Raw genomic sequence first — 22,099 nt, 5'->3', positions numbered from 1 at the left:
ACGAAGCACTTTTTGCAGATCGGTTTCAGGAGTGTTGCAGATTGTCAACAACATTGTGCATAATGGCAAAACTGTAGCGATTTCAATTAGTAACCATTGTGCTATTTTGGACGAATGCGGAACGGTCCTGGATATTGCCCATTGTTATGTGTGTTTCTAACTTAACGCCAGTATGTGTGAAAGGGAAAGGAAGAAAGTCAGGGAGCACTGCACTGGAACTGGGAGACCATTGTTATGTTATTCTATCAGCTTTCTCTTCTTTTATAATATAGTTCTAGTACCTGGTGGTTCCCTGAAATATCATCAATACTCTTTGTTTCTTGACAGTATTCCTATGGTGAAGGAGATTACACCTTGCTTTTAGGGTGTATACCTAATGATGTAATACATCATATTGTCACTACCCTGAACTTTATTGAAAGCATGCGCCGTCTGATCTTACTAGTGAGCCATTTGTTTCCCTGTGTGCTTGAGTCTGGATTATTGTATCAGGGAGTGAGAGAGGACCACACAGCAATGGAAATGTGTTTTATTGATCTGAACTCAAAGCATGCAACAGTTTTTCAACATGGCAACATTGTTTTTATTTATATTTTTTATTTATGTTGCAATTTATATCGGGTTGCTCTCAGTAAACTGGCTCACGGTGGGTCACACTAAAGAGCCCAATAAACTACAATATTAACCCATTAAAACACCTATTAAAAACCATAGGGTGGTGACAAAAAAATTCCATGGCGCTAACTAAAAGCTTAAAATCAGTCACAGGGGGAGCCCTGAGTGCCGACCCATCCCGCCACGGTGATGGCCGGCTAGTGGGGGGGGGGGTCCAGTCTTGCACTTCGTTCTTATCTCGTTCGCCCCATTAATTTTCAGATTTAATTGGATGCATTGAGATGCAGCATGATCCTATGAACTGAAAGCTCTGAGCTCCAAATCACCAGGTTTCGCTTTTCCCCCACCCTACTAATTGTCTTCCACTAAGCCCTCACATATTCACTAAAAGAAAACTTGCATAGGTTAAGCCAGGAATGGAAGATTGAAAAAAGCTCATTGGGTATAGATCACTGCAATAGTGCAACGCAGAACAACCATTTCATTGACCTGTGTCATTGGTGGCAGCTGGAGTTAAGTGAGGTGGGTCCTTCCTTCAGGATGGGGGTGTTTTAACTCAGGGGTCGAAGAGGAGTCTTCTGTAAGCTCTGGGCCTTGGGTGGCAAAAAGACGAGCCTGGTTCTGAGGGCAATCTGGAGACAAAGGATGGCACTTAATCGGAGAAAAGGTCCTACCCTCACTATGCTATCTGACAGTCTTCTCGTTGCCCCTGCAGGGTCTTCTTCTCTATTTCTTTGTACACCAGACATTCTCTGTTACAACATCAATCAAGTTTGATCTAGCCAATTGCACAGGGCCATGAGAGATTCCTTTGTCTGCCATATGTAAAATGCTGGGGCTTTTTTTTTTTGGGGGGGGTCTTCTTGTCACTTACTACAACACCTATCCACTGCTGAGATCACCAATAAAGAGATGTTTGTTTGGCCAGTAGCCTGACATTCCTTCTACAAACCCAAGAACCTAACACTGGCAACGAGGCTGGGACTGCGAGGCTAAGTACAGAACCCTGGTAAGCAATCGCCAGCAGCAGCTGCTAGCCCCAGTGTTGCAGATTCCCATGCAATGATGAGTTTCATGGAAGCTTCTGGAAAAACCAGGTCTGTTGAACAAAGGTGAGACAGTGAAAGCTGTTTTCTCACCTTGTACAAAAGACTCGGCATTTTTTAATCCTCCAGTGTGTGTGTGTGTATTATAGATCTTGTCACACTGTTCAGGTTCTCTTCAGGAATAAAGTTCATACATGAAGCATTATTCCAAACACTCAATATTCCAGCAGCATGGACGTATCCAGAGGAGTTTCTTCCTTGGTAATAGTGCTCACAACAGTTTTTTATTAACTAAACTCCCAACTTACTGCTTGGGTCTTTCAAGTCCAAATTTGCAGCACAAGCAGATGTAGCCGAAACACCACTTAGGTACCTCTTATTAGCTCTTGATTCTCATTGCTTTTATTGCCTAGCAGGCTTTGAAACAAGACTCTTTCAATCTCCTGAAAATAAACGCAATTGAAGCTTTTTGTATCTCACTGGCACACAGTATTGATCAGCTCTCACAAGCCTCCTTTCTGATTCTGAAGGGCCAGAAGCAGCGAACGTAGCCTGGGCTAGGGTCTCTTGTGTTTGTTGAGTGGCAACATGAGGACTTTGAAGCAGATGTTCGATGGGAGTGTTGCATCTACGAGACTCATATGTACCCTTTTCTCCTTGCAGCACCTGCAGCCTTCACTCTGTTTCCTCCTCCTGAAATCAGCCCAGGAAGCCACTGCCGAATGCCTTTGTGAAATCACACTGGTTGCTGAGCTGCCTATAAGCTCTGTGATAGAGCCAATACACCACAGCCTGGGTTAAGGAGAAGGTTATAACCGCTTCTGCCAGTGTGCCCTGCTCATGAAAAGAAAATAGCATGCCTAAGTTTGGGAGAGACAAAACTCCTATTGAACATAGGGCTACCAACTCTGGGTTAGGAAATTCCTGGAAATTCAAGGCCTGGAGGCTGGGAAGGGCAGGGTTTGGGGAGTAGCAAAACGCTTGGTTTAGTTGCTGATATTTACATTGTATCCACAAATTCTTCCACTGTTTGTTCCTACTGTTTCTAAGAGAATGATTCAGCCAAAGAAAAGTGATTCGAAGGGAGGAAGAGAGCTGGCATGTGTCTCAGGGAAGTTCCTGCTGGACCGTTTCCACACTAGGGCTATCGTTCAGATTTGCATTTTTAAAGGGTCAAGGTTTTTGTCCATTTCTGCACTGAAATTCTGCTGACAGATAGGGTGATTTTATGAACTTAGGCAGTTTGTGAGTAGGTCTCTTCCTTGCATACCCAGAGAATTGCGGCTCACCACTGTAGGATGGTAGGTGAATTTCCTCCAGGCCAGGCTGGATTCTAGATATTTTTGGTGGGAAGGGGATCATTTGGGCATGAAAATGGGGTCACTGTGGGTAGGCAGGTTGTTGTGAGCTCCTGCATTGTGCAAGGGGTTGGACAAGATGATCCCGGAGGCTCCTTCCAACTCTGATTAGGAAAAACCCACAATGGTCAGTTTCACACTGGAAGTGTTTTTTAAAAAATAGGAAGTAGGGATTCTTCATGCTTTACTTACTGTCTGGTGGCCATTTTAGCAGGACGTTAGTGGTTTCCTCCCATCTGTGAACAAGATTGATACTATTGTTTTTCCACTGAACTCATTGCTGGGGGGTGAGAGTGACAGAGATGCTTTTTAACACTGTGTGTATTTTATTTATTTTAACACTGTGTGTGTGTATTTTATTTATTTATTTTATTTATTTATTTAGATTTTTATACCGCCCATCACTATGGCTCTGGGCGGTTTACATAAAACACATAGAACATTTACAGAGAACAATAACAATATAACATATCAATATAACAAATAACAATAACATATCAGCTGAAACAACATTTCAACAAGCAACTTTGACAAGCCCTCGGTGTGTTCAACCTCTCAGTCGGTTGGGGAACCTGTAGATATTTTGAGTCAGTTGGCATCAAGGAAATGCCTGAGTGCTGTTTAGTCTTAAAGAAGAGAGGTGCCCTCAGGAAGAAACACTGAGTTCATCTAGAGCAGGGAGGCTTGGAAGTTAGAAACGCTTCGCTATCTTGTTGTTGTTCTTGTTGTTCATCTGTTGAATGTATAGTCCACCACTCCCAGACCAAGTTGCCCTCGGGGCAGAGCAAACAAGTGAGAGCAAGAGAGACAGTGCAGGGGCCAGGTTGGGCTGGGCTGGGCAAGATGACTCCCTCCCCCTCCTCCCCTGCAGCCAGTCCAATGCAAAATCCTGGAAAAAGTGCTCCTTCCCTGCTGGGGGATTGGGGCACTTGGCATGTGCAGGTGTTCCTCCCTGCAGTTGCTGAGCCTCACAAGGTGCTGTGTCCTTCTGCAAGCAAGGGAAAGCACAGAGGCTGGTTGACAGCAGTTGCCGCTGCTGCCCAGAACGTCTCCTGCACTGCTGGCTTCAGCTCCTGTGCACTCCCATGACCTTTTTCTCAGGTCCCACACAAAAGCATATCAAAGAAACCAAACATCCTTGCTGAGATAAATAAACACTCTTAATGCATAAATACCACCTAAGCTTAGGAAGGAACATGTATTTTGAAGGAAATGACAGTGCGACCATGGGACCTATTCTGGACTTAAAAGATTAATTTGCCCTCACTCTAACCCAGGGTTTCCCAACCATGGTAATGCAGTACCACAATGGCCCCCTTCAATGGTACCGTGGTGTGGGGTTTTCAAATGGCAGCTGAGAAGAGCCCTCCCACCCTGTGCCTGCTGTTTCCGGTCCTGAGCGAAGAGGAAATAAAAGTTTTTTTTTTAAGTCTACCCTTATTTGGGCAGATTGACCTCCCTACTCCCAAAGTGGCCAATGATGTGTCTGGAGGGGTGGGAAGGGGAGGAGTTCTGGCTAATTAACTCAGTGCTACTTACGGCCCCTCTCTGTTTTTTGGGGGTAACTAGAAGTGTAGCCATCTGACATCACCTCCTGGTACCTAGCCTCTGGAAAAAAACATTTCAGTGGTATCTCCATGGTCAAAAGATTGAAGCATTGACTGTTAAAGCAGTGGTGTCTGATGACCTTCCATGTTGTTTATAGAAAGCACTGGCTTTCACCAATATAAGCTTAGCAATGTGTAGATGGAATCCCATTCTTTGTTCAGTTTTGCAACAGGCTACATGAGTAAATATAATCCCACAGGGAGCAGAATTGTTCAGTGATTTTTTAAGAAGAATCTTGTTTTCCCACAAAAGCTGCAGTGAACATTTTAGAAAGATGGGATTTCCATGTACTTTGGGATTCTGAATTCTGGTTTCTTTAAAGGCCTTTTCACAACTAAGTCAAAGTAAGAGTCTGCTTTGCTTTGCAGAATTTAATTTGCTGAAGAAGCAATTTCCTCACCTGAAGGGCAAGATGGAGGAATCTGATACCCGAAGGATGGTAACAGAGTAAGTTAACCTGCAGCACTACAACTGTAATTCATTTCCCCCCTTCTGTATGTGGCGGTTATGTACAATTTATGAACCATAGTTCATGGTGTCCCTTTCCAATCTTTTGCTGCTACCACATCCCCACCACTTGTGCGGGAGTGAAGAAATCAAACAGGTGAAAACAGAATTATATTTTGACTTTAGACAGATTTCAGAACCATGTCTGGCAACCTTGGATGAGCATAGTTCAGTCACCAACTCCATAAACTGTTTGATTACCTAAATTGACTCTAATATTTTTTCTTTATAACTAACTTGTCATCATGTATGTGCCCATTAACTGCATACTCACTTCAAGTCAGTTTAGCTGCTGAAAGGGAAACGGTTGCTTATGCCACTACTGTCAAAGCAGCTTCTTAGCTCCAGTTACTGAAGAGCAGCCAAGCCTTTCTGCCAGTTGCATTGCCTAACTCTTCACTACCTGGAAAACCATGCAGAGATTGCATTGTTGTTTTCACAATAGTTGTGTGGTAGAGCAGGGATGGTCAACCTGTGGTCCTCCAGATGTCCATGGACTACAATTCCCATGAGCCCCTGCCAGCATTTGCTGGCAGGGGCTCATGGGAATTGTAGTCCATGAACATCTGGAGGAGCACAGATTGACTACCCCTGTGGTAGAGCACAGGCAGAAGGTCCCAAGTGCAATCCCAAAAGGACTTAGAGGAACAGGTGCTGGACATGAAACCCAGCATGGAACTCCACTCCCCATTAGGGCACAGTACGGAGCTAGTTTGCTAACAGCCTGATTCTGATTCAGTCTTGCTGAGGAGGATAAGATGACACATTGGAAGGCATCTTCCAAGGGGCAAAGCCTACTCATGGGTCGTGCCTGTCTCAGGCTCACCTATCCAAGGTAGGGACACAGGGGTCAAAAGGCAGAGTTCGTCATGCTGTGGGGTGATAGATAAATGCTTGTTCATTCATTGATTCAAAGCCATGGAAAGCAACAGGTCATAAAAGAAAGTGAGCCAAACCCCAGAAAGGATGAATCGATAGTACAGATACCTCGGAACCCATGAAGGCATTCATACACACGTGCTCAGTCACACTCACTCACACACTCCTTGATCTTCTGCTGGCTGCTTCTGATGAGAGGTTGCTTCTTCCATCCTGGCTGCCAGCTTTGCCACTCCATGCTTGAAGGACTTGATGGCAGGGAAAGCAGGCAGCCTGTCACCGCATCCAGGAATGGAGAAGAGAGAATAGAAAGATAGAAGAGGGGGGAAAAAACTAACAAGGGAAAAAGGAAGGAATTGCATAAAATAGATTGCAAGAGGTGAGTCTAATAAAGAAAAGGGGCTCTCCTCCCCTTCCTCCAACCCCCAGGCTTTTCAAACTCTCTATTCTTCCTCTTCCCAAGACTTGAACCAAACTGTGTGACAATCTGACCTGGGTGAGCACATGTGATGTGTGACCATATGTTCAGTAGGATTTCCCAAACCCTTACATGAATCTTTACTATTTCAAGAATTCAGGCACCACATTGGTTGCCTGAGGAAGGTATTAGGACTGAGGAAGGTATTAGGAGAATTAGGACTAAGAGAGGAAAAACAGTACAGGAAAACCAGCTAGGCAAACCTTCAGTGGCAGCTGGAAAAGATCATTGGCCTAGCTGAAAACATTTTGGCCAGGAAGCAATTCTAATCGAAGGCTGAGGTGGTAGAAAGGACTGTAAACTGCCACTGGAGGAATATTCCTCTTCATGTCAAAAACTCAATTGACTTCTTTGTTTGTTTGCTTTATGCAAAATGAGCACATTAACCAAAGAGAGGAGGTAGGATCTTTCTACTGCTGTGCTATTGTTGTACTTGCAGGGAGGTTTTATGAGAAAATCAATCAGCCTGATATAGTCCATTCTGTCACCTCATTTAAAACATTTCCACACCTTCTCTCCACTCAATTTAGGGGACCCAAGGTAGTGAACAGTACTACATGAAAATATTCCAAATAGGCATGTGTGCTTTGGACCACTCTGGTCGAACAGTCTCCAAAGCAGGGCCACTTTGGAGACAGATCAACTGAATGCGATCAGAAGTGGAAAATCCCATAGGGAGACAGAGCTGTAGCAGCCAGCTGAAGCGTGCTTTGGGGCTTCAGATGGCAGCCATTTAAATTTTAAAGGGAAACAGACAGGAGGAACTGCTTAGCGTTCCCACTCTGTCTTTCCTGCCTTGGCCTGGGCTTCTCCAGGGCAAAGGGGAGGAGGGAGGGAGGCAGACCAATGGCTGAGCTCCCTGGAGGAGCCCAGCCAATCATTGCAATGCATTTTACATCTGCAAATGCATTGCAATTATGAGGTCTTGCAATTTGCAAAGCTTACTTGCTACAAAGTTAGCAAGTAAGTGAGAGGGGAGGAGGCTGGGGGGAAGTTAGCCTATAGGAAGGCAGGTTTGGCGGGCAACATTTCTTGGCCAATCATAGAAGGTTGTACCTTTTTGAAAATCTTCTGTGCATGGCCAAGAGAGTACATAAGGCTAGGGGTCTTCTTATCAGCTTCTCTTGCTGGCTGCTGGCTTGCTGACCTGTACTACTCTGGTAGAAGAGATTCTTTGAGTCTGACTCCCAGAGAGTGTGCAGGGCTTGGCTAGCTGGGTGGCTGGCTTGTTTGGGAGCCCCTAAAACAAACCATTTTGCCTTGTGGCATTCCTTTAAGTAAGACTGGTTAATTTTTTTTTTTAAGTATGGTTGAGTGATGGCTTCTTTCCTCCTCTCCCACCCCCTCCATAGACTACATTAATATATAACTTTTACATCCGGTCCTTTTGATTTTTGCAGCCGTCTGCAGATGTACATCTTAAACCTGACAGCAAACCTCCAGAATGACTTATAGATTAGTCAAATCACCATCAGACAGCAAATTTGGAAGATAATACATTTTAAAAAGTTATTGAAGGTGCCAGATGAATTGAGGTCATTCTGCTGTGATAAAGTCTTTAAAGAAAACCCCCACATTGAATTAGTTTACAAAATAGGTTTCTGTGATGATGAAGGAACAGCATCAATTAAAATACCTTGCTTAAATCTGTTTCGCTGAAATTTATAACATCAGGCTGTATGTCAAAAGTTGTTCAAAAATTAATGCTCCACGTGAGATTTGACCTTCCAAAGTACACCTGGGTTACAATTCCCACACAGGATTTCATGACTGATTATATACTGTGTTATTCAAGGGCTTCTGAAGAACCCAATGCTAAGGGCCACCAATCCAATTCCATGTAATTATTGTAGGGCTCAAACCAAGAACCTGGCAGATAAGAAACAGGTCCTTGCCACCTGTACTCCACCTGTTGATCAAACTAGGACAGTCTCATGACAGACCCAAACCCTATGGGCCCAATGACACCTGAGGGGTCATCCAAGCATATCTGATATGAAGTTCTCAGATAGAGCTGCTTTCCCTCACTCTGGCAACTTGTCAAGGAGGGAAACTACCAGGGATTCCCATTTGATCTGTCTTCTCTGCTCACCCACTTCACAAATATACATTGGGCCCAATCTAGCTGTTGTATAATGTTACAAGCAGTAACTGTCACTTTTTCAAGGTCAGGGCCAGTATCAACATACCTCACAATGGGTGGGTGCTAGAGCCCAGGGCTTCTGGTGGGGCTCAGTGCTGCTTTACCTCCACCTGCACCCTACTGCCACTCACCCTCTTGCTCTCAAATCCTCCCACAACATTCATTTCCACTAGGGCCCCTCTGCTAGTCAGGTACGTATGTGTATCCTGCTTCAAATGAAAGTGAAATGTTGTTTCTGCATAGTATTTAATATGACTATAGATAATATCCCTGTGAAGTGAATAAGAAAAGCATTCTTTCAGTTCCGGTGAGACACAAATATTAAAGGCCTGAATAGCAGAAGCCGTTAATTGGCTTTGGTGGGTTTCTAAAAGGCACTTCACAGGCAGGTGAATTACTTTCCTCTATCCTTGTCCTGGGCTGAATCTGCACGGAGCTTTTATTCCAATTCCAGATCAATTAAATCCCTGCCGTCTACCCTGAATTCAATTTCCATTTTGATTTTGGGCGATTTAAATTTTTTATCTGCAACAAGCATGACTGATCCAGAGTGACCTTGCCTTTCCCCCACGATATCCTGGAGTGGATATAGCCCTCGACATTTGAAAGATCAGCATGAATAAGTGTGCAGCTGTCTGCTTTCCCGAAATAACTTGTTGCTGCCTTGTGGTTCCAATGCTGTAACAAGGCAATCTGTCCCTGATTGGCTGGGCGCCAGTTCAAAGAATTCCTTGTTCCTGGTTGCAAGATTTTTTTTTAAGGTTTAAGGTGACTGTGCTCCAGAATCCACACTTGCAGCAGAGATTTGCCTCATTCTGTGAGAGAGTGCTACTGATTCATCTCCGCTTGTCTCGACTCCTCCCCACAACCCCCCGCAGATTCAGCCCCTGTGAGATAGGAGAGGCTGAGAGCTCAGCATGGGAGTCAGTTCTGTTAATTCTGGAGGATGAAATCAAGGGTCCTTGTCTCTGCTCATCTTGGCTCCCCCCCCCCGCCCACCCGCCTGCTTGCAGCCTCATGCAGATGGGTTTCTGTTTCAAGTCGGGGGGGGGGGGAGCACAAAGACTTGGGTCCAAATCAATCTGAATTCAGCAGAATCAAAAGCAAGGGGAAAAGCTCCATGCAGATTTAACCCTAGAATATTGATAGGTGACACATTAGCCTTGTGAGTTCACATCCCACACAATTTCTGAGTGGCTGGGATATTTAAAAAAATTGATTTCATGGAGCTTGCTAGGCATCATCCAGAAACAAACAATGAAGAGTGGTGGTGGCTTCCCTAATTTGGGGCTGGTCAGCCATACTCGTTATGTTGGATATGTCAGCCACCTTCGATGTGGTCGAACCACGAGCTATTGGTCCATTGCCTCACCAAGATAGGGATACCAGGCACAGCCCTTGGCTGATTATGCTCCTTTCATCAGAACCCAACCCAGAGGGTGGCAGTGGGGAATGAGTTGTCATGCTCCTGTAGTCTCCCTTGTGGAGTCCCATAGGAGGCGGTGCTCTCCCCCACCCTTTTAAACATATTAATGTGCCCTCTGGCCCAGAGCTTTGGGCTGGGTTGTCATCAATATGCCAATGACACCCAGCTCTATCTCCTCATGGACAGACACCCAGATTCTAACCAGAACCATTCATCAGATGTTTGGAAGCTGTGGCTGGATGGCTTGAGCAGAGTCACCTGAAACTCAATGCCTTCAAGAGAGAGGTCCTATGGCTGAACAGGAGGGGGGCAGAACAGGAAGCTCGCTTATCTGTACTGGCCAGGATGCAACTGACCACCAGGACCCAGGCCAGGAACTTGGGAGTGACCTTTGATGCCTCACTGATCATGGAGGCACAGGTCAGGAAAGTAGCCCGCCAGAGATTTTTCTATCTACCCCAGGCAAGGCTACTAGCGCCCTATCTGTCCTCTGAGCACCTAGCTATGGTGCTCCATGCAATGCTCACCTCCAAAATAGACTTCTGTAACTCACTCTATGTCCTTGTCCCTGGCCTGGAAATTACAGCTGGTGCAAAATGCAGCCACTAGGGTCCTCACAGGAACACTTTAAAGGACCCATATCCAATCTGTGCTGCGGCAGTTGCCAGTTGCAGCCTGGATCCAGTTCAAAGTTCTGGTTTTAACCTCTAAGGCCCTTCATAGTCTGAGACCCATGTATCTGAGGGATTGCCTGTTGCCCAATGATCCTCGCAGAGCTTGGCACTCTGTGGGTACCAATTTGTTGGTCATTCCTGGTACTAGAGAAGCTCACCTAGCCTTGACCAGGGCCAGTGCCTTCTTGGTTCTGTCTTATACATGGTGAATGAGCTCCCAGAAGAGTTCCGAGCCCTGCGGGAGCTATCAACGTTTTGCAGGGCCTGTAAGATGGAGCTCTTCCACCAGGTCTATGGCTGAGGCCAGTGCAGGAAGATATGCCCCCCCCCAAAGGGAGACATGCCAAGTGTTTGGAACATCATGGGTGGTGAACGGCTGACATAGCCCTCTGCCACCCCGGTGGCAGGCATACCATTATGGGAAAGATTGGTTTTTACCATCATGCTGTCTTTTGTAATGTTAATGGCGTTTTAATGGGATTTTATTGATGTGGGGTTTTATGAGCCGGCGTGCTGAGAGTGGTGGGAAACAAATTAAATAAATAAAAATAAATAATTCTGCCTTTCCTGTCTTCCTGTCTCTGCCCATTGAACAAGCTGCTGAGATAGCAAACCTACCAGTATGCAGTGAACAACAGCCATGTGAATGTTAACAAATTCATCAAAAGTGTTCCTAAAATAAATCAAATCCATCTCCATCTGCAGGTGACTAATTATTAAAATCCAACTTGTCCCTTTTTCAATAAATATTGCTTTTCAGCAAATGATCCTTCTTTCCTTTTCCTGTTTTGACTGATTTGTATTATGGCTACTGTAATAACACCTAATTTCCATATAGATTAAAAATTACCTTGAAGCCCATTTACACCCTGATGAGCCAAAGACAATACAACAAAATGCTGATATACAGGTTCCATTAAATCCATGTTGCATGAAATATTAGCATGCCTGGGATTCACTTTCATAGGTCACTTAGGCAAATTGGACTTTGAAATACCATCATTGAGGGACTTCTGTGAGAGAAATAATCATTACATTTTTTTGTTCTGAAAAAGTCTTTGGTTATACATGTCTCTGAATTATACTAGGCAAATTAATGGAAGACAGGTGGCACGAATCCTACCACTCCACTGAGCAATGTTTGAAGGCTTCCATCAGCTTATGCAGTCTTCTTCCAACCTAAATTGATCTACTGGTAACAGAAATGCCACTCAAATTAGAGGAACTGTGTTCAAGTCCAGTAGGACCTTACAGACTAACAAGATTTTCAGGATATACGCTTTTGAGAATCAAAGCTCTCTTCCTCAAGTTAGAAAAAGAGTTTTTGGACCAGATGAGTCACATAAGATATATGACACTGGCTATTAGCCATAAGAGCTAAGAAGAAAATATCAACATTAAGAGAAAATAGTTCATCTCTGTCTACAGTGGCTGGACATAAGTAGAAGGTTATCTCACTATGTTCTGTTTGTAAACTCTTCAGACACATCTAGCTAGCCATTGTAAACACACACCTCAACCTTGTGCATGGTTATTTGGAAGTCCCTCTGAATTCCTGAGTGAGAGTTTTAAGTAAATATATGCAGGATTGTAGCCATATTGCATCTGGGCCCAGGAAGACCTCGAGTTTGGTTTACCAAGGTGTCTGCATGTTTGACATCTGGTATTTCTCTTCATCCCTACTGATATTGCCATAAGGTGCAAAGATATAAAGCACAAGTTATAAAAGAGGTGCAAGGCAGATAACAGAACCCAGATTAATTGGCTTCCTGTTGTCATCTGTATCTGCAAAATGAAGGTAATCAGTGAGGAGTTTCTTTATTCCATGTTTAAACATGATAGAAGAGATTTTTACACACTGAACACTGGATTCTCCATTTCCTTTTCTGGACATTGTTACAAGCAGCTCACTTTGGTATCATGCAAAAAATCACCTGAAGCTTAATTTAGAAACAATATTTCTGGGGTTTTAAAGCATCTTTAAAATGGCTCATACTTGATAGATAAGTATTGACTACCTCTCAGCCATTTTTTTTGCCAAGTTAATGAAACAGCCATTAAATATTGATTATAATCAAACCCCAATCAATCACTTTTAAACTATTTTTATTGGGCTAATACATTGACTACAACAGGATGATGTTATTTAGGGTAGAAATGCACAGGGGAGATTCCTCCTGGTCAGACTGGTGCAAACTGGGAATTGCTACTTCAGCAGACTTGCTAGTATAACACTGTAGCTGAAAACCTGCTGAACTCTCCTTTGTCCCTAGATTTTGCCAATGACAGTGCTGCAAGTTTGGTGGGCAATCTAGAAGCTCAATATCTTTAACTGAAAACTGTGAGTCAAGTTATTTTTTCATTCACTCTCACAAACTCTACTGATTCTTAACACTATTTTGCTCCCTTAAATATTTGGGAAACAGCCTCCATGGAGGAGACTGTCCAGGGCCCTGTCCATCCAGGTCCACTCTGATTGGCCCTCCCCCTCCAGCTCCCACCCTCCCTCCTTGCCTGCTAGAAGCCCTGTGGCTTCAACCTCCATTGTTGCCCACAAGAAGAGAGGCAGCGATAGGGCTTTGTGGCCCACAGGTACACTCCTACTGGGGGGTTGTAGCCTCCCTGTGGGCCACAAAGCCCTGTCGCCGCTGGTGGGGGGCTTTCCACTCCCTTTAGCCCGGGAAGCACTCTTGCTGCAGCAAGAGTGCTTGCCGGGCCAAAGGGAGCCTCCCATGGCAGTACCACCACCGGGGGGGTGGCTTTCTACTCCCTTTAGCCTGCTTTGCGGGCCAAAGGGAGCTGCAGCCACCCTCTCACGCCCTCCTGCCTGCCGCCCCTTGCAATGTCCATTTTTAAAATGGGCTTTGATACTAGTTTCTAATAATAATCCTGTATATCAATGCTCTCAAACTGGGATGCAAGGACTCCTGGGTTCTGAAAAGGTATTCCAAAGATGATATTAGAAAAAGAGATGCACTGGAACCTTCAATGAAATGCTGGGGAAAGGAAAAGGATGCAAATGACACCCTCCATTTGCTCTCTTCTTTAGTTTCCTGCTATCGAGTTGTGCTTTCTCTCTATCCCTTTTGCTTACTCACTTTGGAACATAAGGAAATGGATGTCCTAGGAATACAGTCCAAAGGAAATGGACATGTGGGAACTTGGAGAGGCTTGCCTGTATTGCATGAGATCCTCTTGAGTTGTTTCCTCAGAGTCATAACATACGACTCCTTGTGTTTCTTCAATATCTCCCTTATCAAAACAGCAGAAAATAAGATGAATGAAATGTTTGAAAAGCAATTAATTTGACCAAATTATTGTTTGAATATCCATTTTGACCAACTGATGGTCTTTGAGCAGTGGGGTTCTTCCTACTTCATTTAAGTGGCAGATTTCAGCTGACCTAATGCAGTGTTCCCCCCAAAAAACTTTTTAAAAAGTCAGATGCTTTAATGAGAAAGAAACATGTACAGCAGTTAATAAATCCACCAAGAAAGGCTTTATTTACTATGTTTAAATTTGTGGGTGGTGTCAGCTTCCTATGGCAATAAAAAACAAGAATTAATTTTCTGGATTGAGCACCATCAGGATATTTATGTTTAAAGCATTCTTAAGTAATCCTCAGAAAGATAAATTATAATTGACAGATCATCTGGTGGGTATGACATACCATCTAGTGAAAGTTTTACCATGGTGAAGGCTCCCAGATAAACTCAATGGAACTGTATAAAATCGGACACCATACTGGTTATCTGTCAGCCAGAAATTCATATTTCAAATCTCTCCTCAACTATAAATTTTCTAGGGTTCCATATTCAATTCTCTCAAATCTGGATGACCTAATTTACATATGCAATATTATGAATATTTTGAAAATTATGCAAAACAAACATATTAACTCCCAAGAGCTACTGCAATCCTAGGCATGCCTAAGAGACTCTTCTCCCCCCACCCCGCTACCCCAATTTATGAATCAGATAATCAATTTTTGCAAATAAACTTGAAGGATATATACTAGAAACCATCTCAGGAGGATATATGTGATATGCGGAATACTATACGTATCAAACATGTTAACTGTGCCCCAGATATTTATGGTTAAAGAAGCCAGTCTAGCTAAAATCTGTGAAAGCTGTTCCAGAATCTATTTCTTTATCACATTTTTATGCCACTTGTCCAAGTACTTGCCCAAGGTGGCTTATAAAATAAAATCCAGTATTAAAACTAGAAAAATCATTAATGCCCAGCATGGTCAGTGGCAAAAGGAAACATGGTCGCCAAAGGATTTGCTGACTCAACACGATCAAAGCCGATACAGGGATGACCATGAACCAACTAAATGAAGCGGTCATTGACAGAGATATATGGCGAAAACTTTCCTATAGGATCGCCGAGGGTTGGACACGTCTGAACGGACAACATCATTAAAATTCCAGCCCATCATATTCTATCCTAAAATGTAATCATAAATTTATAATTAACATGTGGAATATTAGAAGGGGGGAAGTACGTGGCCCAATGACACAATCAATTACCTCGATCCAACAGTTTCTTATTCATTTATTTAAAATACTTATTAGGTGATGTTGTCCTTATAGAGCTCAAACTGGTTTACAATATGAATCAAACACACACAACTGAATACATATAAAATACATAAAACCCACAGATTTAAATCACACTTTAGGACTGCTAGTATGTAAATCAAATACAGTTCTAAATAAAACCATCTTCAGGAGCCTCCTAAAGATGAAAAAGTACACTTCCCTGGGGAGGTTGTTCCATAACTGTGAGCTTGCCACTGAAAATGACCTCTCTGGTGTACCTACCATAAGAACTTCTTTAATTGATGGGACAATCAAGAGGACTTAATTCCCAGGCAGGAATATCTAGTGAATGTGGTGACACTGAATTTACAACTGCAAACTCTGGCTGGGAAATACCTGGAGATTTTGGGGTGGAGCTGGGGGAGGGAGGAGTTTAGAGAGGCATGAGACCTCAATACCACAGAGTTCACCCTCCAAAGCAGCCATTTTCTCTAAGAGAAATGATCCCTATTGCAGCAGGCTTTCTTAACCAGGGGTTCATGAAACTCTAGGGTTTCTTGATGGCACTGGAAGGGTTTCCTGAATGAGAGCTAATTAATTCATTGCATAGTTTTAAAATTTGTTAAACATTTATTGGGTGATATGACCATATATGGTCATGTCAACTCCCCCATGGCCAATGAAAGGCCTGGAGGGGTTGGGAAAGGGATGGTGGGCATGTATACAGCTATGCTGTATCCAGGTGGGCATGTATACAGCTATGCTTCCCAACTGTACTCTGCACAATCACAGCAATTCTGGGGTTTCTCAGAGTCTGAACAATGTTTCAGGCATTTCTCAATGGTAAAGAAGTTGAGAAAGGCTTCGGATTGAACACACGGTCAGCTATGCTTCAAGGAAGGACATCCTTGTTACTACACTGTGCACAGCTCCCCTTGTTTCTTAAGCTGCTCTACTTCTGATGCCTCCATTCTTCTGATTTCTGCCCTTAACTGCAGCCTCTTTGGATTTACACACCTGTGAGTCTACCCAATACGGCATTCATTTCAGGCTCCAGTCCTCCCAAGATCCCACTTCAGTTCTTCAACCACCTGTGGCCAAGTGGTAACAATTGCCAGAAAAGACAGGGTTTTGCTATTTTGAAACTGGACAATTTGAATTTTCCCCTTCTTGAACAGCAGATCCTGTTGTCCTTTCTGCTATCTTTGCGTTCTGTTTCACAGCTACTAAAATCCCTGTTTCTGTTAACAGGGCATAGACTAGGAAGTTACTGGAAAGATTTCTTGGCCTTTAGAGAGGATTCAGGAGAATGCTTTGTAAAACCAGTAGCTGCTGAATTGATACAACAGGAAATACAAACAGGCCCTTGTTGAAAATAATGAATGGCTTCTTTTCCAGGATTGAATGAGTTGGCAGGAAAATCTATTCCCACATTCAAATTAAATTAGATTTAGATTCTTCTAATGATGGTGTAAAAATTTCAACCAAGTGGCATGTTTTAGAAGAGGATAGCAATATATTTCAAAAGTGGGTTTGTAAAGGATTCAGGTGTGAGATCCTATAATTAGAATTACGGGTAATTACATTGAAGTGTTTGTCTAAAATTGTGGTTTCCATGTGCCAGATATCCTGATTCTTTTCTACATGCAATTCTAGAATTGCCATGGACTTTACAAATATTAAACATTAATCATAAATAATCCTTCAACTCCACTACTTCCAAAACAGACATTGGTAGTGTGAAGATTCAGAACTGAATTGCATAAAAGGGGAGGGAATATATTTTGTTGAGGTTATTTTAAAAAAATTGTTAAGAGTTCAATGATAATGAAAACATGTAGATAACTGTTAAACAAAAAGATTCTTATCAGAGAGTAATAGTGAAAATCTGACTTATACACTGTAGAATAGAACAAGAGTCCAGTAGTTTCATGAATCACTGCTCATTTCTTCAGCTTATACCTGCCACAAATTTAGCTAGTCTTAAAGAGGAGGAAGGGAGACATGCAGTCTGAAAGCTCTGGCCATGAGGCTAGGAGTTCGATCCCAGCAGTCGGCTCAAGGTTGACTCAGCCTTCCATCTTTCCGAGGTCGGTAAAATGAGTACCCAGTTTGCTGGGGGGTAAACAGTAATGACTGGGGAAGGCACTGGCAAACCACCCCGTATTGAGTCTGCCATGAGAATGCTAGAGGGCATCACCCCAAGGTTCAGACATGACTCGATGCTTGCACAGGGGATACGTTTACCTTTACCTTTAAGGAGGAGGAGGAGTTGGTTTATATACTCCATTTTTCACTACCAGGAGTCTGAAAGCGACTTATGATCACCTTCCCTTCTTCTCTCGTATCCTGTGAGATAGCTGGAGCTGAGAGAGCTCTGACAGAAATGTCATCTCAACTCTCCAGATTAGAAGCCAACGCTCTTAACCACAAACCAGGCTCTGAGGTGCTACTGGACTCTTGCTCTTTTCTATTGCTATAGACAGTCTAACATGGCTACCCATGGCTTCCCATCTTGATCTGCAAACAGATTCAACAGTTTTGGCCACAGAAAATTTCATATTACACTAAGAAACAAAATAGGAGAGACCTTCCTGCCTGCAATGTATGTATTGTAGCTGGAGAAGGCTTTCTTTCTTTCTTTCTTTCTTTCTTTCTTTCTTTCTTTCTTTCTTTCTTTCTTTCTTTCTTTCTTTCTTTCTTTCTTTCTTTCTTTCTTTCTTTCTTTCTTTCTTTCTGTAGAAAAGAACGAGAGTCCAGTAGTTTCATGAGTCACTGCTCATTTCTTCAGCTTATACCTTGAAGAAACAAAATTTCTTCAAGGCGATACTTAGTCTTCCTAAACATTTGGGTTGCTTCAGTTTTTGATGGCTAGTTTTCTGCTGAAATGTTGTTTCACTGTGTGTTAATCTTAAAAATTGATTATAATATTTAAACAGAGTTAAATTTTTAAAAGCAACTGAAAATGTATTTATTTAATTAAAATAGTTGTAACACACACTTTATCAACCAAGGCATAATTCCAACGTAATTAAAACAATAAAGCATATCAGCCTTCGCTAACATTTAAAAGGACCAGCAGATACAACCATGCACTCCACTAAGGTATCTTAAAAGACCAACCTTTAAAAGGCCGCATAGCAACAGTATAAAATGACATCATAAAAATAAAACCTATAGAAGAAGTTATATAAAAATCAATGCAAAGTAACAATGCAATGGGAATAGCTATGGCTCAGTGGTAGAATGCCTCTTTGCTTGCAGAAGATCCTGTTATGAAGCCCATTAACATGGTTTATGATGGAACTAGACTGTCCTTGGCTTGTGACAAGTGAAGCACCAAATTCCATTGCACTATAATGGAAATAACACAGTGCATTTGGGATGGAGAGAGAAATCAAAATATGTTATCTAGCCCTGATCCTGATTGGAACTCTGTGTCTTCACTCCTGATATCTGACTGTCAAAGTCAAGGCCAAACTAGACATTATGATTTGTAACATGTAGGATCTGGGTTGGTTCAGGGAAATCCACTCACTGACCTGAGGGCCAAATTAGAAGTGACACTTCTGGGTGAATTGTATTTGGATTTCCCTGATTCAACTTATGCTCCCTGCAGTCACACAGCAGCTGTAGGGAATGTCATTAAAAAAAAAATAGTGAGTGTGTGTGTATGTTAAACTTCAAAATGCAGGTTGGGTATTGGAGAGGTTCTTTCCTCCCCCACAAAAATGTTTTTTTTTTAAATGGAGGATTGTTTATATTTGAAGCAGCACATGGAATGTTCCCAGCATGGGCTTGCTCCAAAGTTATATAAATAACTTTTTGCCTATCCAATTCAGCATCTCAAAACATTGGGGGAAGGGGAGGCACACCCACGCACACACACACTACATCAGGGGTAGTCAACCTGTGGTCCTCCAGATGTCCATGGACTACAATTCCCATGAGTGCCTGCCAGTGTTTGCTGGCAGGGGCTCATGGGAATTATAGTCCATGAACATCTGGAGGACCACAGGTTGACTACCCCTGCACTACATTGCCAAGAATAAAAGCTCCCCTCTGATCTTAAAAATCACATTCTCAGTGGCCGCTGTATGACTGTATGAGGAAACCAGGATACCATTCACCCCAAAATGTCACTTCTAGTTTGGTCCTCAGGTCAGTGGAATCCAGATGCCACACATTACAAATTCTAATGTGTAGTCTGGCCCTTAGCCTCTCTTTTGTAAATAGTTTTCTGTAGAAATGGATGGTATGTCTATAGTGCAGGCTTTCTCTTGAAGAGTGCATTCTCTGAGAAATGCCCTATATCAGTGGTCCCCAACCCCTGTTCCGGTGACCGGAACTGGTCCATAGATCAGTAGGTACCAGGCTGTGGCTCCTTCTTGTCCTCCTCCCCGGTTGCTGCCTTGGGGGCTGCCCTGCCACTCTGCTACCGGCTCACTTTTGGTGCTCTCCAGCGGCCACCATGGCTGGGGCTCCTCCTTGGCGTGGCACTGCGCAGCTGCTGCTGGTAGCGCCCCCAGCGGGCGATGGGAAGTCAGGGGCACCGGCAGGAAAGCTAGTGGAGCAGGGGCTCAGGTGGCAGCAATGTCCCTCAGCAAATGACTACCCCCTCCCCGAGTTTCAGTAAAATTGTCAAGCATTGACCAGTCTCCGGTAATAAAAAGGTTGGGGACCACTGCCCTATATGACATATGAAAGAGTTGTTCAGGGAGGATAAATATGACTCATAATGCAAACCTGATTTCAGACTGCCTAAGGGATGCCTGCAACGTCACATCTTGAGTGCTACATGCTAATTTTCTAGATCCCATTAGCACTATCACCTCTAGCAAAATCTGCTGGGAGGAGGTGTCATAATTCATGCAGAAACAGTCAGACCTCCTAAGTGAGCAAATTTATATGTCTCATACTGCCTCTTACTGTGGGACTCAGGCAACTAAGTGCACCTAATTAATGTCTGTACGAACAAGGTGGCCTGCTCCTCATCAATCACTTCTCCGATGCTTCGGTTAAGAACAGAAACAAGGACACTTGCTGCATGTTTATCGTATTTCTTGATGTGAATGCATTAAGGTTTCGAGAGTGCTGTGAACTATTTATGAGTCACAACGATGGGATTTCTTGGCTACAGAGTAATTTTATTACCTCTGCTAAAACTGTCTGTAAGAAAATGATTTCATGCAAAGTTCTTCACAAGAGCTTCACTGCCCCTCTACTAGGTAACATACTCAGCTATTCAGCTAATATGGGCCTCACACAAACCTTATGTGGCTCTACAACTACCACAGTGCATGTATTAAGCCAAATAAGGATGCTAGTCCCAGGTGGGACTTGGGGATCCCCCATTTTTACAACTCATCTCCAGGCAACAGTTCCCTTGTAGAAAATGGTTGCTTTGGAAGGTGGATTCCGTAGCATTATACTCCATTGAGGTCCCTCCACACCCCAAATCCTGCCTAATCCTGACTCCACCCCCAAAGTCTCCACATATTTCCCAAACCAGATCTAGTAACCCTAGAGCCAAACAATCCTTTATGTACAAACCTCAGATGGCACAGGTCCGCATCTGAAAAAGTTGCTCTGCTAAATTCCAAGTGCATGTAACAAGCTACAATTGTTCATAAGGGAAAGCAATCTGTACATATTCAGCATTTTATTTTATCATAAAATTAGTTCATTTATGTTTGTTTTAGAGAACAGGCACAGTTACTGATGGCTGTGGCTGAAACAGGAAGGGGAAGAAGTGTGGGATATCCTTGTAGTTGAAGAACATCTAACTGAGTTTCTCTCCTCTGCTACAGGTATTTTATCATGGGCAAGCCAAGAAGAGCAAGTCAAAGGGGAAGAGTCAAGATTTGAGGGTAGTAGCCAGCCCTAGTACATATTGAAGCCTTTCTCCCTTCTCCTTTCTGTCTTCTTTTGCTGTGGTTGTATTGTATTATTTTTTACAAACTGCTTTGTATACCTGCAATACATTATTTTTCTGCTTACCTAATTACAGGAAGACTAGTGAATATCTAAGGTGTCAAATATGCTTAGGGTTGCCTACTTCAGGTCTGGAGATTTGAGGAGGTACTCAGTGCTGCAGCCAGGATGTTGACTGGTCCTAGGGACCATATTCATAACTCAAGCCTCGGCTCATTTATCCTAGCTCCCAATTGGCTTCCATGCACAATTCAAGGTGTAGGTGTTGACCATGCTGTTCTCTCCAGCCTCGTGCAGCCAGAGCTGGCTGGGGAACACTGGCCCCCAGCCCACTTTAAAGCAGGCTTATCCCCTAGTAAATAAGGGTACAGTGCAAGCAGAAGCAAAGCTCAAGATCCAAGTCAACTGACTATTTCAATTAATCAGTTCATTAATATAAGGAGCACTATTTTTCTAATGTTTTCTACTTATAAAATACCTGTGTGTTTCATGTAGCATTAACTGTTGCCATTTATAACCAGGGCCAGGGCTTTCTCTGTCCTGGCCCCTACCTGGTGGAATGAGCTCCCGGGTGAGCTGCAGGCCCTGCAGGAGTTGTCAGCATTCCGCAGGGCCTGTAAAACGGAGCTCTTCCACCAGGTCTATGGTTGAGGCTGGGATTGGCGAGAAAGAACATTGCCCTTCCTGGGGATCTGAAGTATTCATAATTACCCTCCATCCCCCAATGCCCTTATTTGGGTAGGGGAGACTGGTATTTACCACCGTGTTAGGTATTTTTACAGTCTTTTAGTGGGGGTTTTAATGGGGGATTTTAAGACTACTGTTACCCGCCACGAGCCTGTAGGGAGTGGTGGGAAACAAATCAATAATAATAATAATAATAA

The 22,099-nt window shown here is 43.3% G+C and overlaps 1 long non-coding RNA gene across 1 annotated transcript in view; it reads left to right on the top strand.

The window, feature by feature from the left end:
• Window positions 1–21,288, top strand: part of LOC143841219 (uncharacterized) — a 140,521-nt gene extending 119,233 nt beyond the window's left edge. The window contains exons 2-4 of the long non-coding RNA XR_013232629.1: window positions 4,996–5,074; window positions 13,008–13,075; window positions 21,092–21,288. This is a non-coding gene — a long non-coding RNA (uncharacterized LOC143841219). The remainder of the gene's footprint in view (window positions 1–4,995; window positions 5,075–13,007; window positions 13,076–21,091) is intronic.
• The last annotated feature ends 811 nt before the right edge of the window (window positions 21,289–22,099 follow it).

This window comes from Paroedura picta, chromosome 7 (genome assembly GCF_049243985.1).
Source record: "Paroedura picta isolate Pp20150507F chromosome 7, Ppicta_v3.0, whole genome shotgun sequence".
Taxonomy (NCBI): domain Eukaryota; kingdom Metazoa; phylum Chordata; class Lepidosauria; order Squamata; family Gekkonidae; genus Paroedura; species Paroedura picta.
The sequence above is the reverse complement of the archived record's forward strand: the minus strand, read 5'-3'. Positions and strand labels throughout refer to the sequence as shown.